At 42.1% G+C, this 23,226-nt stretch overlaps 1 long non-coding RNA gene across 1 annotated transcript; it reads left to right on the top strand.

Moving 5' to 3' along the window:
* The first annotated feature begins 3,418 nt into the window (after window positions 1-3,418).
* On the top strand, window positions 3,419-22,764 carry LOC145271167 (uncharacterized). Its single transcript, XR_013865721.1, has 3 exons — window positions 3,419-3,485; window positions 16,289-19,867; window positions 22,496-22,764. It is a non-coding gene; the product is annotated as an uncharacterized LOC145271167 (long non-coding RNA).
* The last annotated feature ends 462 nt before the right edge of the window (window positions 22,765-23,226 follow it).

Here is a 23,226-nt window from a genome sequence, read left to right as displayed (position 1 = left end):
GAACAAACTGACGGTTGGCCCCTTTCATATGCCGCCTGTTCAAACATGGTCGCCAGTGATTTACATTTCAAAATACACGCATTAATAAATCGAAAACTACGTGTCTGTGCTAATTTTCCTTGCGATATTCGTTTTCAGCATACCCGAACGATTTTAAAATGACAGTCCGAATGTTAACGAAGCACACACACACACACACACACACACACACGTAAACTCAGTGAAAATCTCTACTGTCGATAAGCTAGTTGTAAATTAGATTACTGGCTCTTATGAGTTTTAGTCTAACCACCCTTTACAACTGTGATACAGTAGAACAGTCCGTCTCTGGACAATTAGCAGTGTATCGCATAACTCAATGACAGTGTCGAATGTCAACTAGCTAGTTGTAAGTTAGGTTACTGGCTCTGATGAGTTACACTCTAACCACCCTTAATAACTGTGATACAGCGGAACAGTCCGTTTTTGGACAAGTGGCGGTGATCGCATAACTCATTGAAAGTGCCGAATGTCTATTAGCTAGTTGAAACTTAGATTACTGGCTTTAATGAGTTTCAGTCTAACCACACTTAATAACTGTGATACAGCGGAACAGTCCGTCTGTTTCGCATAACTCATTGACAGTGTCGAGTGTCGATTAGCTAGTTGTAACTTCGTAGCCAGCCGAAAAGCCCCTTTAAGAAGAGACTTGAAGATAATAATTATTGTTTTTATTTGTAATGTTATTCTTATCGTCCAGCCATGCACGTGCAGAAATGCATTTCCAACGCAACTGTGTTAAAAAACTTACTTCCCCTTCAATGAGACAAGAACGCCGACACTCGACTTCGCACCGATACGCGAATGACGATACATAGAAATGAAAGCTGTTGATTTTATGTATTGAATTTTACGACTTTGCCGGCCCTCGTGACAAGATGTTCCGGCAGATACTGCAGGCTATGACTAGCTATGACTAGCAAAGACCAGATGTGGGGGCAACCCCACATGCCTGACCATTAACCAGCTCCCATTTCCCACCTCTCGGGAGCTGGTCCCCTTTTTCCCTTCCCCCTCCCTTCACTCCTCACATTAAAAATCGGCCTTGTGCCTAATTTGCTTGGTGGGGGAGCAAATAAATACCATCTGTTCCGGCAGATACTGCCAGCAAAGACCGTATATGGGGCTGACCCCACATATAAGACCTTGGTCAATGTAGGGGTAACCCTTCATACCAATTGTCACCATCCCGCTCCCCTACTCCCCGGGGAGTTGTTCTCCATTTCCCCCTCAGTCCTCACATTAAAAATCGGCCTTGTGCCTAATTTGCTCGGTGGTGGGGGAGCAAATAAATACCATCTGTTCTTCAGATGCTGCACTTCTATTTCTTGTTCTCTTTCGGTGGAGGAGAAATCCTTCACGACTGAGACAGTTTTTATTTTTGTACCTTTTCTCCACGTTAAAAAAACGACCCTGGTGTCTAACTCTGTCCCGTGGGGAGGCATAGTAAATAGGTACACACACAGACACAGCGACGAACGGACTTGGCGACGCTTTCGATTGTAAATATAAGAGCGTTGTCGGCGGCGACAACCGGAAATGGCAAACCCTGTGTCAGTCAGATTTGTTTATTTCACGCCAATTTGGACCGCGAAATAATTCGTTTTAACTAATGAGACCTGTGGAAATTCTAAGGTTAATCCTTCGGAGTTAAGACAACCAAGCGTAAAAGTTGATATACAAAACAAATATATAATATATAAATGTTACCAAAGGCAAGATAAGTTACTCTTCTACGTACTTGAACAAGTGTTTTAAGTTCTGCTGCGATATTCGTTTTCAGCATACCTGAACAAACTGAGAGTTGGCCCCTTTCATACGCCGCCTGTTCAAACTGTTCAAACATGGTCGCCAGTGATTTACATTTCACAATACACGCATTAATAAAACTTGCTCTAAAACTATTTGTCTTAGCTACTTTTCCTTGCGATATTCGTTTTCAGCATACCTGAATGAGAGTTAGATTCTATAGACCAAGGCAAGTCAACGTGTATATAAAAAAATATTTTCGTTAACAGATACTACACATTGATCGTTTATTTTATTTGATTTGATGTATTTTATATTTATTTATTTTTTATTGATCTTATTTTCATTTAACATTTAATGTTTTGGTGTTGTATTACTGTACACATAGATTCGAAAAAGTTGTAATAAAAACAAATATATAACAAATAAATGTTATCAAAGGCAAGATAAGTTACTTTTCTACCCAACTGGATATATTTTTCGTGTTTTTATTCAATATAACATGTTTATTCAGCCGTAAGTTTGGGAAAAGGTGTTATAAATAAAAACCCAGATAAAATACTGTACAAACTCGATCAATATATGTTACCGTGACATAGGTGGACATATATTCGGCGGGTTTTTAGTAGTATTGTGTATAGTTTTTTATTTATAACACCTTTTCCCAAACTTACCGTGTTAAAGAGAGAATCAGACGCCATTTTGAATGTTCCAATACATCGGTAAACACTATGTTTTTCGAGCTGAATAAACATGTTACCTTGAATAAAAACACAAAAATTATATCCAGTTTGGTAGAAAAGTAACTTATCTTGCCTTTTGATAACATTTATTTGTTATATATTTGTTTTTTGACAACTTTTTCGAATCTATGTGTACAGTAATACAAACCCGATGTTTTTTTTTATTAAATAGTTAGGTGACTGTACGGAATAGTTACAAAACGCCTTCCTCTCCCCATTTTAAGAACGACTTTCGGAATTGGGGGGAGCCCAATCTCTCCATGGTAAGAACGGCTTTCCAGATTGTGAGGTGTTTTTTTTTCAGAAAGCCGTTCTTATCATGGAGAGATTGAAAGTGTTAATACAAGTTAAATTGAATTTTTATCAGATCTTCTGCTTATTAAATTATTGGACAGAATAGTTAACATGATCCTCTCTACATTAAGAATGGCTTTCTGAACTTTTAAGGTAACGATTTCTTAAAAAAATACAATTTAATAACAAAAAAAAAAACAGTTATTTTTACGATTCGAAAGAGGGAGGCGGTGGGAGGGGGAGGAATTGGCGCGTTGAAATAAAATTCGTTGAATTTCAAATTCGCTTGATACCCCCACCCTTCGCCACGTCATGACAGAAACAAAACTTTGACGAGATGTAATCTATTTCATTTAACTTCCGTTTGACCCCGGGCAAGAGTGCAGACACGTGCGGAGTGTGTGGGTGTGTGGGTGGAAGTTTTATTGTTTTATTACTTTCATAATTTCATTATTTTCCGTCTTTCTCTCCCCCCTCTCTCTCTTTCTGTCTCTCTCTCTCTCTCCCCCTCTCTCTCTCCCCCCCTCTCTCTCTCTCTCTCTCTCGTGCTCACATGAAATAAACGCGGGAAGAAATATGTTTGGGTGGAATTTGCCATTTCACGAAACGTCGTGGTTAGAGACACATGTATTTTTACTGGGAGTTTTCACTAGAAGAAAAGTAAGTAATTTTTGATATAATTTGTGATTTTATTTCAGCATTTCTTTTATGTAAAATAATAATCTTGTTTTTTTTTTAATGTTTAAAGTGAATAATAAAAAAAAAATGATATTTTATTTAAGTTATTATAATTACCTCGTGTTATTAAACGAAAAAAAAAATGAACAGACACTACACATTTCGTTCTTTATATATAATTTTCAGTATAATTTATATCTATGTGTACAGTAATACAAACCCTATATTTGTTAATGAATATCACTTAAATAAACCACTCTACAGATGGATGTGATATTTGGAATATGCTGTAACATTGATAAAGACGAACTAAGGAACAGTTACGTCATAGACACAAAATATACGTATGATTATAATAGGAAAAAAACAAAAACCTGCAAAAGTATATGCAGTTATGCTACCGTGCCGAAATAAAAACGGTATTATTTAGAAATCTATTCTTTGTATTCTAACATTGTAATCAAGTTGTCGTGAAACTTGAATTTCAAATGAAAAAACGAAAAAAACAAAACAAAAAAGGAAATACAAAAACACGGTAACATAAATGCATAATTACTAATTATGTCTTTCTGGCTAAACGTAGTAACCGTTTCTTTTTTCTGTATTTGTATAAAAATTAGTACATGTTTTTTATTAGATATTGAAATCCATGTTATTAGGTTGAAATGGGCGCTTCTACACTATTGGGACGAGATTTCAGAATTGTAGGAATGCGAGTTAATGCGACAGTTGATGTTGAATTCGAAAGTGATTTTGGAGCCTTTAAACTGTCATTAATAATAATAAAACAGATACTACACTTTGAATTATTTGCTAATAATTAAAAAAAATATTTTCGTTAACAGATATGACACATTGATCGTTGTTTTTATTTGATTTGATGTTTTTTTATTTTTATTTATTTTTTTATTGATCTTATTTTTATTTAACATTTGATGGTTGTTATTAAATTGTTAGATGCTTGTACGGAATGGTTACAAAACGCCCTCCTCCTCTCTCCATTTTAAGAACGACTTTCGGAATGGCCGTATCCCAAATGCCCCTCAAAATAGCAACCCTTCCGCCAAGGAACAGCAAAAACAGTCCAACCTCACCAAAGATCCAACACCAACAAGAGGGTTGGCATGGGGGAAGACTGTAGAGAAGCAACTGTCCCCTCAAGAGTATAAAGACTTGTACTTGACCAAGTACAGACAATACATAGAGGGGGCAGAAATTAAACCAGTGCCAGGCGCTTGGGAGGCAATCGAAGACAGAGTGCTCTCCCTCATCATCTCGGATATGCCGGAAAACCGCCTCCTAGGGATGAAAAAGGAAGACATGGCAGGGCTCCTACATAAGCTAAATATCCCGGTATTATACCTGTACCAGAGGAGCTACGCCATGTGGGACATCCTCCTACCCACCAAGGAAGATGCAGAGAGACTCTCCCTCCAAGAAATAAAGCATGGGAGAGTCAAACTAACACCTGAATACCAGGGCAAGAGAAGGACTCGGGTGCAGGTATTTAATGTGCCAACCCAAATACCTGCGGAAGTATTAGGATGCCTCTTCAGCCAGTACGGTGAGGTAGAACAGGTGACCCCAATACGGTCAAAAACTGGGACTCACCTGGGCTGCTACACAATAGCAATGAGGCTGAAGAGGAAAGGTTTTCAGGCAATACCACCGCTGCTGACATACAAAGACGCCAGCATAACGGTAGTGGTGGAGGGCCGTCGTCCACACTGTTGGTTCTGCCAAAAGCAGGGCCACATGGCTAGGAGTTGCCCCCAAAGGGTAACCCCTAATCCAATAACCCAAAAGGCGGTCACATCCACTGAGACAACGCCCGCACCAAAACAGGCGGCAACAACCCCTGCAACTGCAGCACCAACCCCAGCTCCAAGGAAAACTCAAACCACCCAGGAGGCCAAGGGGGAAGAATGGAGCACGGTAGTGAGACAAAAGCGGAAACACTTAATCCCTTCTGCCACCGTCCCACCACCAGCCCAAAAATCGAGGCAGGAGCCTCTGCAAATGCAGAAACAACAACAGCCACCGCAGCCAATGCCGCGGAAACAACTGCAGCAGCAACTACTGCAACAGCAAAATCAGCAAGTGCAGCAGAAGCAGCAGCAGCAACGACACCAGCGAGAGCAGCAACAACAAAAACAGCTGCAGCAGCAAATAGAGGAGCAGACACAACCAACGGTCCCCACACCAATCGAGACGGGGATCAAGCGGAGAAAAGACTGCTCCTCTGAAGATGAATCCGCAAGTGAGAGGGAGAGGAACTCAACCTCACCTCTCCCCGGTTCATTCGAAAGAATGAAAAAGAAAAACAAAAGAAGAAAAGAGGAAGAAAAGGTGGCCCCCACTCCCTGTGAACATACACCACCCCTAACAACAAAATCCACTTCCACCCCCAAACCACACACTGCAACAACACCAGACACCGCACCAACACCAGACACCGCACTAACACCAGACACCGCACCAACACGAGACACCGCACCAACACCAACACCAGACACCGCACCAACACCAAACACTGCACCAACACCAACACCAACACCAGGCACCACACAAACACCCGTCCCCACACCAAGGCAAACTGAGCCACTACCCCAAAAAGAAAATGAAAAGAATGAACCGAGGGAGAGGAGAGACTCCTCTGCCTCTTGCAGACCAAAGGTCCTTGCCCCTGAGGAACTATGTTATGTAGACCCTCTATCTGTGGCCACAGACATTTCCCATCGGCAGAGGAAAAACTTAAAACCTCTGCTCGATTACAAACAGATAGAGGGGAAAGATGTAAATATCCCCTCAAATTTCCCGGACGCCCCACTCCTAATAACCTTTGTCAGAACTCCAGAGGCCTGCAAGACCAACTTGTGGACAAGGCTGCAGGCCGCTGAAGGGGCGTTTCCGGGAATTGAACTGGTTAAAAAAAATGACCCTTCTCTTGATGAACTGTCAAAACAATGCAAGGGAAGGGTCCCAGTGTTGGTCCATCCGTCACTCTATAGGGCCCTTAAATTGACCTACCCTTTGGATGTCGGCGGCATTGTGAGAGAAGGTCAGGACATGAAAAACCTGACCACCTTGAGCATTGCACACAACGTCGGTGTCCTTTCCCCGGCTGACTTCGGAGCTGAGTGTAACACACCTTAAGGTAGGTACCATGGCTTTGAATTTGGCTAGTCTGAATGCGAGGGGCTTGAGATCATCGGGCCGGGCGGCTCGCCTCCGGCACGACCTCTTGTCCCTGGGAGTGGATGTCGCTGCGATTCAGGAGACGCATTTCGTTTCCTCTGTGGACTGTCAGGTGCTGGCCCGAGACTTTGAGGTTTTCTCAGCATATGGCAGCCCGCGGGGGAAGGGAGTTTCCGTGCTGGTTAAACGTACCCTGTCGGCGACGGTCGACGTTGTCCATAGAGATGCAGTGGGTAGGCTGGTTGTGGCCGATGTTGCCGTAAAAGATTCTGTGTTTCGGGTGATTGCGGTTCATGCGCCCAGCACCGCTCGTGAGAGGGTCTCATTCTTCAGTCAGCTTGACGCGTTTGTAGATTGTCGGAAGCGGGTAGTGCTAATGGGGGATTGGAATTCCATCTTAGACCCCGACATAGATAAGGTAGGAGGCGGAGCTAGAGGATCGGAGAGGTGCGAGTCCAGCCTGGCTGATCTGATGGCTAGATGCGGTCTGGTCGACAGGTTTCGGGTCGAGCATCCAGGGCGGGAGATGTGGACGTGGACCAATAGTGTTTCCTCCTATCCAAATACTTATTTGGACAGGATGTTAGTTAGGAGAGGCGAAGTAGACTTCTTATCTTGTCCCACGTTCACTTGGCTAGGCCAGACGGACCATAAATTAGTTATGGCCCGGCTGAAGCTAGGAAATAGGCCTAAGTTAGCGGGGTACTGGAAGTTAAACACCTCCCTTCTGGAGAGACAAGACTTCCAAGATCAGTTAAGAGAATTGATTAAAAAGGCACTAGTGGGGGCGGTTACCGGGAGTAAGTGGTGGTTAGGTCTCAAAGCCAAGATCAGAAGCTTCTCCGTCAAGTATGCCCAGCGCCTCGCACTAGATAAGGCCAAGACGAAGAAGAAGCTAGAGCAGAAACTAGCCCAGGCTACCGGGGAGGGTGATAGGGTTAGTCAGGAACTAGCTAAGCAGGACCTTCTACGCGAGACTAGCGAGCGTTACGAAGGCCAAGTAGTTAGAGCTAGGCTTAGAAAGATAGGCAACGAAGCAGTCAATTCTGATGCAGACGTGCGCCGTGAGGTTTCTAGGCGTGGCTCGGACAAATATATTGCAAAAATCAAACATCCGAATGGACGCACCCTGGAATCGACTCGGGAGATCTGCGAGGGGTTTCGAGAACATTTCGAGGAGCGTTTTACGCAGCAGCCCGATCTTCCGGTCCTTGAGTTTAGCGACTATTTGGCCGACTCTCCCCGCCTCGAGGCGGCTAGAGCGGCTGGTTGCGAGGGCCGGGTGACGGAGCAGGAGGTCTTTACTGCGCTGAAGCAGGTCAGCTGTGACAGATCGCCAGGACTTGATGGTCTGCCATACGAACTGTACTTGAGGCTGTCGCCCATGTTTCTGCCTCTTCTGACGGATATGTTCAACCATTGGTTTGCTCAGGGATCCATCCCAGGGCAGGTGACCAAGGGAGTGATCACATTGCTGAAGAAAGGTGACGGGCATGGAGGGGAAGAGTTAGATGACTACAGGCCCATAACTCTGCTAAACACAGAGTTGAAGATTTTGGCCAAGGTCCTGTCGAATCGGCTGCAGGTTGTTATCGACGAGTTGGTTGAACCAGAACAGAACTACGCTGTGAAGGGGAGATCGATTCAGAACAACTTGCACCTGATCCGCATGATCCTAGAGGGGGGAATAGATGACGACACAGAAGCCGCGCTGATAAACTTAGATCAGTCCAAAGCTTTCGATAGGGTCGACCATCGTTTCCTGGCATCTGTCTTAGAGGCCGCCGGTTTTAAACCGGACTTTTGCAAGTGGATCTCCATAATGTATCGGCAGCCCATGGCTGTCGTGCAAGTGAACGGAAAGCGCTCGAAACCCTTTGTTATCTCTCGGTCGGTTCGTCAGGGTTGTCCGCTGTCGCCCCTGCTTTATGTCCTGGCTTTGGAGCCTCTTCTCCGCAAGCTGAGACATGGGGAGGCAAATTCGGCCCTGCGCGGAATGGCTCTGCCTGGCGGCTCAGCTGCCAAGGTATCCGCGTTCGCCGATGATGTCACGATCTTCGTGTCGGGCTCCAGAGACATTGAGGTCGTGTCGGAGGCACTCACACAGTACGAAAGAATTACAGGGGCCAAGATAAACCGCAACAAGTCGGTAGGACTGCGGTTGGGCGCATGGAGTGGCAACGCAAACCTCCCTGCGCCCTTCAGCTGGACAGATGGCCCGGTCCGGATCCTCGGCGTGTGGTTCGGACCGGGTCTCCAGCTTGACAAGAATTGGTTGGAGGTACGGTCAAAGGTGGAGGCTGCAGTCAGTTCGTGGCTTCCTAGGAAACTTTCCTTAAAGGGTAGAGCTGAGGCGTGCGCCACTTACGTCTTTCCTCTCATCCTTTACCGACTGGCCGTACTTCCCCTGCCTGCACAACACCTAAAAGCTCTCGTCGAACTCTTGTCCTCGCTCCTTTGGGACAGAGGAAGACACTGGGTGAGCAGACAGGTCTGTATTCAACGTCCGTGTGAGGGAGGCTTGGGAATGCCGGACTTGAAGTGTCATCGAGATGCTGAGAGACTGGCCTTCCTGAGCAACTATATGCAGGAGGACCAACCGTGGCACCCCGTGGTTACTGCCGCCTTCCCCGACCTCGTTCTCGACCCTTCCATCGAGAGCCGTCGCAGGCCGCGGGGAGAATCTGCCTACATGAAAGAGTGCCGAGCCGCGCTAAAACGACTACCAAGGTCCAGTGACCTTGTGACTGCTACCCGTAGGGAACTCCACAGGGATCTAGTGAGGGAGGCCGCTGACGACCCGCTATGCGCGCGTTTGGGGTGGCAGCAGAGTGAGATCCGCTCCGCGTGGAGCTGGGCGCCAGGTTCGAGTCATCTGAACAATTCGGAGTTCTCTCTGACCTGGCGATTGGCCCGAAATGCACTTCCACTCAACAACATACAATGCAGTTCTGGGTTTCTGGAGTCGCCCGATTGTCCCCGTTGTGGGACAACGGCTGTGGAAACTACGGATCACGCTTTCTTTGATTGCCGCGAACTCCGCCAGTACTGGTCGTATGTCAGTGGGGTGACGGCTCGCATCGATCCTGAGCATCCTCGCCCAATTACTGTATCCAATGTTGTGGACAACGTGAGGCCGCCGTGGGACCGGGAAAGACAAATGGTCTACGTTACGATTCTGGCCGTGGCGAGAATGGTGATTTGGACGTCGCGTCTGCAAGGTTGCCGGGGGGTGTTGTCTTTTTCTGATCAAGATCTGATCGCGTTCTTTAAACACCAACTACGGGTGAAGATCAGATGTGATAGAAGAAGGCTGCATCGCGCGGCATTTGACAGAAGATGGATACATGTGGCAAGTCTGTGTGTACGAAGAGGAGCCAAATTCGAATACGTGTTCCCCGCCTAGGTGTGGAACGCGCAGTTCTGTAAAGTTAAATTAAACAAGTAGTCTCTCAGCTAGCTGAGTGTGTGTTCCATCCCTCCCCGATTAGGAAGCCTCCAAGATCCCCATCCCCTCTTACCTGCAATTTTTGTTTTTCACCCCTTCCTCTAAATTTTACCCATCTTGGAGAAAAAGAAATACAAACTAACCTCCATCCCTTACCCACAAAATTTTCTTTTCTCCATTCACCCCCATCTAGAGGGCATCCCCACCTAGAGACTGACCCGCAGAAGCGAGGTTCCTTTTACAAACCTAGTGGAACGGGCAGTCTATCAACTAGACGGGGTTGGGAGGGTCCTACTAATCACCTTTTGTTTTTTCTTCCCCCTCCCTCGACACAAATGAATTATTGTTACCATTTTATTGTTATCTTTTTTGTTTTTACACGTCAATAAAAAATGTTTTAAAAATTGGGAGTTACTAGGACGTCCCCCAAGATGAAAGGGTGAATGCGGTATTATGGTGAAAGAAGATACTAGCTGGGAGAAACTTTTGACTTTGTTTAGTTCTGGAGCGACAAGGATGACCAACGACCCCCAAAATCCCCCCTTTTGAGTTGGCCATGTGCCTAAGTTTTTTGTTCACCGTTAATTTTACTGTATTTTTTTAACATGAATAAAAGATTTAATATCTCAAAGTGTAGTATCTGTTCTCTCAGTTACGAAACTGTCCGCCACCGGGCTTTCTGGATAGGTTAAGGTGTTTTCATACTAATCTTCGTTAGCAAGGACCGACTCCACATTTGTGGGAGCTTGGACCCGGAAACCGATCCCCTTTTTTGGGAGACTGGAATCTCGGGACCAACACCACTAGCTGGTAGTTGAGACCTGCTTTTGTTGTTTTTTTGCATGCGTTTTTTCTTCGTTCCGGTCTCTTCCCTCTAGAGACAGGGGATGGTCTAATTTCTCCACACTTAATTGCCTGAGCAGCACTGACCTGCCAGGCCCAAACTTTGTCTATCTTCGCTGCTCTCCCAGTGGATCGAGCAGACAGGGCTCTCTTTCTCGCTTCCGTTGGGGTAAGTTAGTGGGTAGTTGGGAGCTTGGACCCGAAACCGATCCCCTTTTTTGGGAGACTGGAATCTCGGGACCAACACCACTAGCTGGTAGTTGAGACCTGCTTTTGTTGTTTTTTTGCATGCGTTTTTTCTTCGTTCCGGTCTCTTCCCTCTAGAGACAGGGGATGGTCTAATTTCTCCACACTTAATTGCCTGAGCAGCACTGACCTGCCAGGCCCAAACTTTGTCTATCTTCGCTGCTCTCCCAGTGGATCGAGCAGACAGGGCTCTCTTTCTCGCTTCCGTTGGGGTAAGTTAGTGGGTAGTTGGGAGCTTGGACCCGAAACCGATCCCCTTTTTTGGGAGACTGGAATCTCGGGACCAACACCACTAGCTGGTAATTGAGACCTGCTTTTGCTGGTTTTTTGCATGCGTTTTTTCTTCGTTCCGGTCTCTTCCCTCTAGAGACAGGGGATGGTCTAATTTCTCCACACTTAATTGCCTGAGCAGCACTGACCTGCCAGGCCCAAACTTTATCTATCTTCGCTGCTCTCCCAGTGGATCGAGCAGACAGGGCTCTCTTTCTCGCTTCCGTTGGGGTAAGTTAGTGGGTAGGGTGACGTGGGGTAGGGCGGGTGCTTCGTTTCTGCTCCCCTCTGTGGGCAGGGATTCCTATCCCCTCTCTCTCTTAATTGCGACGCGGCACTCTGGCCCGCTAGCACCCACTGCGTCTTTCTTCTCTGCTCTCCCCCCCCCTCGCGGGGGGATCTGAGCTGCTAACCCGACATCCCCGTGAGGGGAAGTCAAAAACTCTAATTTCTTCAAAGTCCGCTCCTCCCCCTCCATTCCCCTGGGTTTTCTTTTCCCCCACTACACTTTGGTCTGCGTCAGCGGCCAGTGCAACCGCCACGATGCCAGGCAGGAGGGGTACGTTACCCCAAATGCGCAAGATTTATTAATAAATAATAAACTAGACAAAATACTTTGAGAAATTCGCTCAATATATGTTAACGTGACATAACTTGACATATATTCGGTGGTTTTTTAATAGTATTTTGTCTAGTTTATTATTTATAACACCTTTTCCCGAACTTACCGTGTTAAAGAGACAGTCGGTCGCCATTTAGAATTTTCCAATACATCGGTAAACACTGTATTCTTTTCGAGCTGAATAAACATGTTAAACTGAATAAAAACACGAAAATTATATCCAGTTTGGTAGAAAAGTAATTTATCTTGCCTTTGATAACATTTATTTGTTATATATTTGTTTATTGACAACTTTTTCGAATCTATGTGTACAGTAATACAAACCCTATAATTATTTCATGTCATTAAACGAAAAAAAAAAAAGAACAGATACTACACGTTTCCTTTTTTTACAGATATCATTGTCAAATAAAATGTATATTTATTTATAATTTGTTGTATTTTTAATAGTTTGCTGCAAACTTTAAATCGAGTATTAATCTTCTGTTTGAGAATGTGTTAAATTATCGATGGTTTTATATTGTATTTTTTTATTTATTTATAATTTTATTTCAGCATTTATTTAATATAGAATAACCACGTCGCTTATTTAATCATAAATAAAAAAAAAAAAAAAAAATTATTCTATAAAAAGCATTTTCATTCCAAAATACTGAAATCGCCATTAAATAACCTGGAAAAGGGTTGATATGGCGTATAAGCAAAAGCCAGACTAAGAAATCAAGGGCAGATAATCGGAAATCTTGATTGTCTCCCTTGACGAACTTGTCTCCACGGAATTTCACGAGTGTTGTGGTCGGCGTTACGGAAATTACCGACCGTTTACTCATTTTATTTGTTTAAATAATATTATATGTAGACTTTCACCTAACAAATTAAATAAGAAGACGTTAATTTAGATTTAAATTAAAAATATTTCTCTGTCTGTCTGTCTATCTATCTATCTATCTAGCTGTACTGTATCTCTCCAACTACATCCTCTGTCTGTCTGTCTCTTTAACCTCGCATCGGCTCTCTGCTTGGTTCCTTATTTCAGCCCACCAAATTAGTTCAGTTTTTTTATATTTTTTTTTATTCATAATTTGATTTCAGTATTTATTTAATATAGAATAACCGGGTGTGTATTAGTACTGGACACATAGATTCGAAACAGTTGTCAAAAAACAAATATATAACAAATAAATGTTATCAAAGGCAAGATAAATTACTTTTTTACCAAACTGTATATAATTTTCGTGTTTTTATTAAATTAAACATGTTTATTCAGCTCGAAAAAACAGTGTTTACCGATATATTGGAAAATTCAAAATGGCGACCGACTCTATCTTTAACACGGTAAGTTCGGAAAAAGATGTAATAAATAATAAACTAGACAAAATACTTTTAGAAATTCGCTCAATATATGTTACCGTGACATAACTTGACATATATTCGGTGGTTTTTTAATAGTATTTGGTCTAGTTTATTATTTATAACACCTTTTCCCGAACTTACCGTGTTAAAGAGAGAATCGGTCGCCATTTCGAATTGATATTTAAAAAAAAAAAAAAAAAAAGAATCCTAGCTACTGAGTTGTAGTCGACAATCGTAACATATCCCAAAATTACGAAAATGCAATCATTAAAGAATTTCCTAATTTTTTGTTTATTACAACAACATTGCAAGAGTAAGATTAGTAAATGTGGATGTGTATTTTCCCCCCTAAAGTCCAACCCTATCCTCACCGTGGTAGGGGGGTGTAACGTTGTAGTTGAACAACAACTACACGGCTAAATGGGCTCTGGCAAAACAAAATCCAGGAAATGACGTCCGTCATCTGGTCGTCTTTTTATACGCTTGCATGTGGCGAGCAAAGAAGACGTGTTAAGGAAGGAGCAGGCTGAAAGGAGAACATTCCCCGAACAAAAAAAGAAAAATGGGCCTTACCCTATCCCTTTCCCTTATCCTAACCCTAACCCCTCCCGTTTGCTTCCAAGGCCCCATTTGAGCGTGTTCTCCTCCGCAGGCCTGCTTCTCCAAGTTTCCCCGACTTTGCAGGTAACTGGTTTGGAGGCTTTCTAAAGCTCTTTTATCAGTGTCGGGGTGTTGAGTCCACACTTCCAGCTCAACAAATACCTGCAGTGCAAGGTGCGCTTCTCCGAATTTCCCCGAAGAGGGAGCGACACGTGCTCGTGTTTCTACTGTGTAATGCATGCGTGCCTCCACTTGACTACGGATGACTAGAGTAATACTAAAATAGTTTGTGTGTGCTCACAAGCTGCTTGAAGGGCGCTGGTAATATTATTCCTACTATCTATCAACTACGAGCTGGGGCGGTAATGCAATGATGGACCTCCGATTAATAATATCCGATACGATAGTAGGAATGGCAGTTTTGTGAGCTTTCATAGGCTCTTCCACATTCACGCACAATCTTGTGGTATCTCTCTAGGAATCCTGTTGGGTAGAGAGAACAAGAAGTCCCTTCCCTTGTTTTGGAAGGTTGTTCGCAGCAACGCTTGTTTTATATGGTGCCCTCTTTAGGGAGTTCAACACCTTGTTGTACGGAACCCGATCAAAATCCAGTTAATGATGGCATGAGTTTGTTGCGTCCGTCATCTGGTCGTCTTTTTATACGCTTGCATGTGGCGAGCAGAAAAGACGTGCTCGAGCAGGCTGGAAGGAGAACACTCCCCCGAAAGAGAAAAATGGGCCTCCCTCTCTCCCGTGTGCTTCCATCAAGGCCCAAATTGTGTGTGTTCTCCTTCGCAGGCCTGGTCCTCCAACTTTCCTCGACTTTGCAGGTAACTAATCTGGAGCTTTTCTAAAGCTCTTTTCTCAGTGTCGAGGTGTTGAGTCAACTCCCAGCTCAACAAATACCTGCAGCGCAAGGTGCGCTTTTCCGAATTCCCCCGAAGAGGGAGCGACACGTGCTCGTGTTTCTACTATGTAATTCACGCGTGCCTCCACTCGACTACGGACGACTAGAGTAATACTGCTATTAGTTTGCGTGTGCTCACAAGCTGCTTGAAGGGCGCTGGTAATATTATTCCTACTATCTATCAACTACGAGCTGGGGCGGTAATGCAATGATGGACCTCCGATTAATAATATCCGATACGATAGTAGGAATGGCAGTTTTGTGAGCTTTCATAGGCTCTTCCACATTCACGCACAATCTAGTGGTATCTCTCTAGGAATCCTGTTGGGTAGAGAGAACAAAAAGTCCCTTCCCTCGTTTTGGAAGGTTGTTCACAGCAACGCTTGTTTTATATGGTGACCTCTTTAGGTAGTTCAACACCTTGCTCTCCTTGACTCTTCTCATTGTCGAGGTTCTGAGTCCGGTTCCTGGTGTACAAATAGGTGCAAGTCTGGATAGGGAATCTCCCCAAGTGGGTGAGCCTACGCTCTTTCTTATCAGGCGACACGTGCTCGTGTTACTACATAATGCATGCATGGCTCCATTCGACCAGGAACGACTAGAGTAATACTACCATTAGTTTGTGTGTTCTCACAAGCTGCCTGAAGGGCGCTGGTAATATTATTCCTACTATCTATCAACTACGAGCTGGGGCGGTAATGCAATGATGGACCTCCGATTAATAATATCCGATACGATAGTAGGAATGGCAGTTTTGTGAGTTTTCATAGGCTCTTCCACATTCACGCACAATCTTGTGGTATCTCTCTAGGAATCGTGTTGAGTAGAGAGAACACTTCCGTTTTCTGCTCCGCCTTTTATTCCGAGTAGAAACCGCCTTTTTCGGAGGATGTTCGTAGCAATGCATGTTTTATGTAGCGCTCCACTTTGGGGAGATCATCACCTACCTGGCCAGACTGTCCTTTCCTGTACGGTACCTGGTAACTAGTGGATTCCACCCTTTCCCTCCTTTTTCAGTTTGATGGCGACCACGACCAGCCAGAGGTGAGTAAAGCATCAAGCGTTTCTTCTTTTCGGTTTCAGTTTTTGTAATTGACAAGTTTAATTTTCCTCTTTTGTATTACTGCAGCTTCTAGTTAGAATCAGCATAAGTCCTCAGTTAAGTATTTCTTTCGTTGTGTTGCTAGTGATTAAAACGAATGCCTTTCTGCTTATATTTCCTTTAACCAACTTTTGCAAGTCTAACCAAAAATATTCACCCATGCTTGATCATAACCAGAATTATTTTTCTGTTACAGGTATTTTATTTTATTACTACATAATGCATGCATGGCTCCATTCGACCAGGAACGACTAGAGTAATACTACCATTAGTTTGCGTGTGCTCACAAGCTGCTTGAAGGGCGCTGGTAATATTATTCCTACTATCTATCAACTACGAGCTGGGGCGGTAATGCAATGATGGACCTCCGATTAATAATATCCGATACGATAGTAGGAATGGCAGTTTTGTGAGTTTTCATAGGCTCTTCCACATTCACGCACAATCTTGTGGTATCTCTCTAGGAATCGTGTTGAGTAGAGAGAACACTTCCGTTTTCTGCTCCGCCTTTTATTCCGAGTAGAAACCGCCTTTTTCGGAGGATGTTCGTAGCAATGCATGTTTTATGTAGCGCTCCACTTTGGGGAGATCATCACCTACCTGGCCAGACTGTCCTTTCCTGTACGAAACCTGGTAACGAGTGGATTCCACCCTTTCCCTCCTTTTTCAGTTTGATGGCGACCACGACTAGCCAGAGGTGAGTAAAGCATCAAGCGTTTCTTCTTTTCGATTTCAGTTTTTGTAATTGACAAGTTTAATTTTCCTCTTTTCCATTACTGCAGCTTCTAGTTAGAATCAGCACAAGTCCTCAGGTAAGTATTTCTTTCGTTGTGTTGCTAGTGATTAAAACGAATTCCTTTCTGCTTATATTTCCTTTAACCAACTTTTGCAAGTCTAACCAAAAATAATCACCCATGCTTGATCATAGCCAGAATTATTTTTCTGTTACAGGTATTTTATTTTATTACTACATAATGCATGCATGGCTCCATTCGACCAGGAACGACTAGAGTAATACTACAATTAGTGTGCGTGTGCTCACAAGCTGCTTGAAGGGCGCTGGTAATATTATTCCTACTATCTATCAACTACGAGCTGGGGCGGTAATGCAATGATGGACCTCCGATTAGTAATATCCGATACGATAGTAGGAATGGCAGTTTTGTGAGCTTTCATAGGCTCTTCCACATTCACGCACAATCTTGTGGTATCTCTCTAGGAATCCTGTTGGGTAGAGAGAACAAAAAGTCCCTTCCCTCGTTTTGGAAGGTTGTTCGCAGCAACGCTTGTTTTATATGGTGCCCTCTTTAGGGAGTTCAACACCTTGTTGTACGGAACCCGATCAAAATCCAGTTAATGACCGCATGAGTTTGTTGCGTCCATCATCTGGTCGTCTTTTTATATGCTTGCATGTGGCAAGCAGAAAATACGTGCTCGAGCAGGCTGGAAGGAGAACACTCCCCCGAAAGAGAAAAATGGGCCTCCCTCTCTCCCGTGTGCTTCCATCAAGGCCCAAATTGTGTGTGTTCTCCTTCGCAGGCCTGGTCCTCCAACTTTCTTCGACTTTGCAGGTAACTAATCTGGAGCTTTTCTAAAGCTCTTTTCTCAGTGTCGAGGTGTTGAGTCAACTCCCAGCTCAACAAATACCTGCAGCGCAAGGTGCACTTTTCCGAATTCCCCCGAAGAGGGAGCGACACGTGCTCGTGTTTCTACTATGTAATGCACGCGTGCCTCCACTCGACTACGGACGACTAGAGTAATACTGCTATTAGTTTGCGTGTGCTCACAAGCTGCTTGAAGGGCGCTGGTAATATTATTCCTACTATCTATCAACTACGAGCTGGGGCGGTAATGCAATGATGGACCTCCGATTAATAATATCCGATACGATAGTAGGAATGGCAGTTTTGTGAGCTTTCATAGGCTCTTCCACATTCACGCACAATCTAGTGGTATCTCTCTAGGAATCCTGTTGGGTAGAGAGAACAAAAAGTCCCTTCCCTCGTTTTGGAAGGTTGTTCACAGCAACGCTTGTTTTATATGGTGACCTCTTTAGGTAGTTCAACACCTTGCTCTCCTTGACTCTTCTCATTGTCGAGGTTCTGAGTCCAGTTCCAGGTGTACAAATAGGTGCAAGTCTGGATAGGAAATCTCCCCAAGTGGGTGAGCCTACGCTCTTTCTTATCAGGCGACACGTGCTCGTGTTACTACATAATGCATGCATGGCTCCATTCGACCAGGAACGACTAGAGTAATACTACCATTAGTTTGTGTGTTCTCACAAGCTGCCTGAAGGGCGCTGGTAATATTATTCCTACTATCTATCAACTACGAGCTGGGGCGGTAATGCAATGATGGACCTCCGATTAATAATATCCGATACGATAGTAGGAATGGCAGTTTTGTGAGTTTTCATAGGCTCTTCCACATTCACGCACAATCTTGTGGTATCTCTCTAGGAATCGTGTTGAGTAGAGAGAACACTTCCGTTTTCTGCTCCGCCTTTTATTCCGAGTAGAAACCGCCTTTTTCGGAGGATGTTCGTAGCAATGCATGTTTTATGTAGCGCTCCACTTTGGGGAGATCATCACCTACCTGCCCAGACTGTCCTTTCCTGTACGGTACCTGGTAACGAGTGGATTCCACCCTTTCCCTCCTTTTTCAGTTTGATGGCGACCACGACTAGCCAGAGGTGAGTAAAGCATCAAGCGTTTCTTCTTTTCGATTTCAGTTTTTGTAATTGACAAGTTTAATTTTCCTCTTTTCCATTACTGCAGCTTCTAGTTAGAATCAGCACAATCCTCAGGTAAGTATTTCTTTCGTTGTGTTGCTAGTGATTAAAACGAATTCCTTTCTGCTTATATTTCCTTTAACCAACTTTAGCAAGTCTAACCGAAAATATTCACCCATGCATGATCATAACCAAAATTATTTTTCTGTTACAGGTATTTTATTTTAATAAAAATTAACAAAATAATTAACATACACTCAGTAAAATGCAATGTACTAAAGTAACATAAATAAAACAAAAACAAAATGTAAAAATAATAATGCAAAATACAAGTAGTTATTACAGGTTTCAACAGCAACAGCCATGACCCTGTCATCCCAATATTGGATGCAGTTCCAGAAACTCATAAAGTAAGTATTGATATCTTCTTCTAATTATAATTTTTTAAAAAAAGAAAATTTCACAAAAAATAAAATACTGTGATCTAAAGGAAAATAAACCGAAAAAAAAAAAATGTAAAAATAATAATGCAAAATACAACTAGTTATTACAGGTTTCAACAGCAACAGCCATGACCCTGTCATCCCAATATTGGATGCAGTTCCAGAAAGTCATAAAGTAAGTATTGATATCTTCTTCTAATTATATTTTTTTAAAAAAAGAAAATTTCACAAAAATTAAAATACTGTGATCTAAAGGAAAATATACTGAAAAAAAAAAAAAAATGTAAAACTAATAATGTGAAATACAACTAGTTATTACAGGTTTCAGCAGTAGCCGTTACGCTCTCATCCCGATCTTGGATGCAGTTCCAGAAAGTCATAAAGTAAGTATTGTTATTTCCTAATTATAATTTCCAAAAAAATAATTTCATAAAAATAAAATGCTATGAAATAAAGGAAAATAAATAAAACAAACAAACCAAAAAAAGAAAAAAACAATTAAAAAAAAAAGAAAAAGTTATTCAAGTTTTCAGCACCAGCAGCAGCAACACCCATGACCCCTCTCATCCCCATCTTGGAAGCAGTTCCAGAAATTCCTAAAGTAAGTAATAATATATATTTTTTTTTATAAGCAACTCCAACTTCCCATCGAATTCATAAAGGTTTCATTTATTGTATCAATGTGTCTTGGTGGTGCTGCAACAACTACCTTGATTTATTTCTAATTTTCTAGTGATTGTTGAGACTTCAGGACTCTAAACCACCTTTTCAGCACTTGTTTTGTACCAGCTGCTGAATTTGCTTTGTTTTAGATGGGTTTCAGTTAATTTCTTAATTTACTTGATTTCTTTTTTGTCTAATGACTTTTGATGATTCCAGCTTCTAATTGGCCCTTTCTTTTCTTGTTCTCCAGTACCGTTGAACATTACTCGCTTTTTTTCGCACCTGATAAATTTTGCTAATTAATTTTTTCTCTTTTTGTTCCAGACTTTATCCTGTCTATTAACTTTTATTCTCTTTCTAGTTCTCTTGCAGCGTTGAACATTACTTGTTTTTGACTTATTTTTACTAGTGAGTGTTGAGACTTGAAGATTCTAAAAGAGCATTTCTTTACAGCACCTGATAAATGGCATCCTATTTACTTGATTTCTTTTTTGTCTAATGACTTTTGATGATTCCAGCTTCTAATTGGCCCTTTCTGTTCTTGTTCTCCAGTACCGTTGAACATTACTCACTTTTTTCGCATCTGATAAATTTTGCTAATTAATTTTTTCTCTTTTTGTTCCAGACTTTATCCTGTCTATTAACTTTTATTCTCTTTCTAGTTCTCTTGCAGCGTTGAACATTACTTGTTTTTTTTACTTATGTTTAGCATACGCACAGATTTGGTAAAGTTAGCCGAAAACAATTATATATAACATTTCTTCAGTTTGAACTCATTTTTGCCGAGAGAGATAGGTTTCCTTGTTCATGTGGATTTGCCTAAAGTAAAGTATGTAAATGCATGAACAATATGCTTTGTAATTATATACAAATATTTACATTACTATTGTTTGTTTTTTTTATTACATTTTTACCTCAAACAAGGCACTTTGCCACTATCAGGGGGAAACATCTACTGGGGTACTGGGGTACTATGTAGGGATTTGGGCAGGGAGGTGTTGGTTCACGTTGCACTTGAACTTATGCATGTCAGTACAGTTGGGGAAGCAGTGACCTGGAATGGAATTCCAAATTCTAGCAGTTCTGGGGAAGAAATTACTGGAGTAGAAAGATCTTTTAAATGTAGGGATCTCTACAGTGTGGGGGGTGGGATTTTGCAGCTTGTCGGGTCTGTCGAGGGTGTTTACGTTGTGGGGGCACAAATGCTTGCAGTTCATCAGAGCATTCACCATTATAATAGTTGTAGAACAGGCAGAGGGATGCAACGTTTCGACGATGGGACAGAGGCTGAAGCTTAGATGCCAGTTTAGGGCCTATCAGATTTGCGACTTTCTTTTTGAACCCTGTCAAGGAGCGAGAGACTAGTAGCCGATGCACCAGCCCAAATATGACAGCAATACTCCATACATGGGCGAATAGTGGCCTTGTTAGAGAGGTACAGGATACTTTGGGGTGTTAGAAGTTTTCTAGCACGGTAGAGAGAGCCCACCTTCCTCGCAGCAGCCCTGGCAATGCTCTCGATGTAATTGTTCCAGCTATAATTATCATTTTCATTATGGATCAGTAATATAATTTTACTACTGTTAATATATTCTAATAAATTATAATATATTAAATAACTATAAAAACTAAAACTAATAATTAAAAACAAAAAAATCATGATTAGATACTAAAACATAACTTATAAATTAGCGCTAAATTAAGTTATAACCGATCAAATAATAAACACTAAACCTCGACATAAATGTAAATATCAAAATGTTAAATTGTATAAATACTGAAAGATTAAACACTAATACTAAAATAATACTTTAAAACCAAAAATATACCAGAGAATAAGTGATAAGCTGTTCTAAAAATAAACTTATTACTAGTAAAAATATCTTGCTGATCCATATAAGAAAATGATAATAATAATGGCATATTAAAAATGAGCAATTATTAGAATAACGATTGCGCTCAAATTCGAGTTTGCCCTTTACACGCCTTTGCAGTAATATTTATGCCCCAAAACTGAAAAATGTGGCTGATTACTTGGACCTGAAAGTTCTAAACTAGCATAATTGTCTGGCATCTCAGTACTTTGTACAAAACTAGCATTTTAGCCCTGGGAGTTTGGGGGTTTTGTGTTGAGCCAAACAACGAAAAAACGCGTGGTAGCAGGGAGGAAGGCTAGAACCCGTTACGTGTTTGCGTGTATGACCACTGGCAGTGACGTAGGTTTAAATTAAAGCTAGAGAAAAGAAAGCACGGCATGACTTACAAATACATCGTGGATTAAAGCAACCCCCTAGCTATTTGTCGCGTGAAGTAATAATTACACTTATATATATGTTTTCCTTTATTTTTAACTTTGACACATTAACCATTATTGATTAAGGGTCATATGAATTTATTACGTTAGATCCATGGCCAAGGAAACTATATCTAACATTTCAGTGGTTTATACTATAAGTTGTACACTTTCACTTTTATAGATATATCCATTTCAAAATTACTCGGACTTGTAACGACATGATTCCATTTCCGTTGGATTAAAACTTGTCTCTTTTTTCTTTTTATTTAGCAACCAGCCGAAACTTCTCCCAGAAGAAGACCACTCCCATCCAAAATTTCTACAAGAACAGGATAGCCGCCGCCACTTCAGGGTCCTGGATATGACCTTAAACTGTATCCGATGGTAAAGCTCCATAAGCGGGCTTGGGGAGTGTGGAGCCACCCTTTAATTACCATTGCTCCCAGGTCCACTCTGACCCGGAGTGGTAGTACCTGTTAGGGTCCTCACTGTGGGTTACATATTTTTCTTCTAATAAACCTTTAAAAACTATAAGTCTATTTTCTGTGTTATCTATTTGTTATACATCATGTGCCCCGAATTAAATTGTGATATTCGTTTTCAGCATATTCGAAAAGATTAAAAAAATCGACATAGAATTACATATCAAATATAAAAAAAAAAAGGCTAACCCTGACCCCCAACCCTAATCCATCCTAGAGACAATTTGATCAAAGAGGAGCAGCATGAATATCAGCAATAATGTATGCCAAAAAAAAAAAAAAAAAATTACTTAATATTGGTTTGAACTATAAAGAACTCTGCACTTGTAGAGTTTTCGTAATTTTTGGATATATTACTATTTTCGACATGACAATTAACTACGTATGGAGGTTGGCTTTGTTTTAATATGCAGGGAGACGACGGTCTCATGACAGTCACCTCGGTCTTGTTCTAATTTGAGCCTGAACACTTGTTATGTTCCAAAGTAAATAAACGCTTTAAAATAAGTTAAAACAAAA

This window comes from Euprymna scolopes, chromosome 46 (genome assembly GCF_053919585.1).
Source record: "Euprymna scolopes isolate OS-2025 chromosome 46, ASM5391958v1, whole genome shotgun sequence".
Taxonomy (NCBI): domain Eukaryota; kingdom Metazoa; phylum Mollusca; class Cephalopoda; order Sepiida; family Sepiolidae; genus Euprymna; species Euprymna scolopes.
The sequence above is the reverse complement of the archived record's forward strand: the minus strand, read 5'-3'. Positions and strand labels throughout refer to the sequence as shown.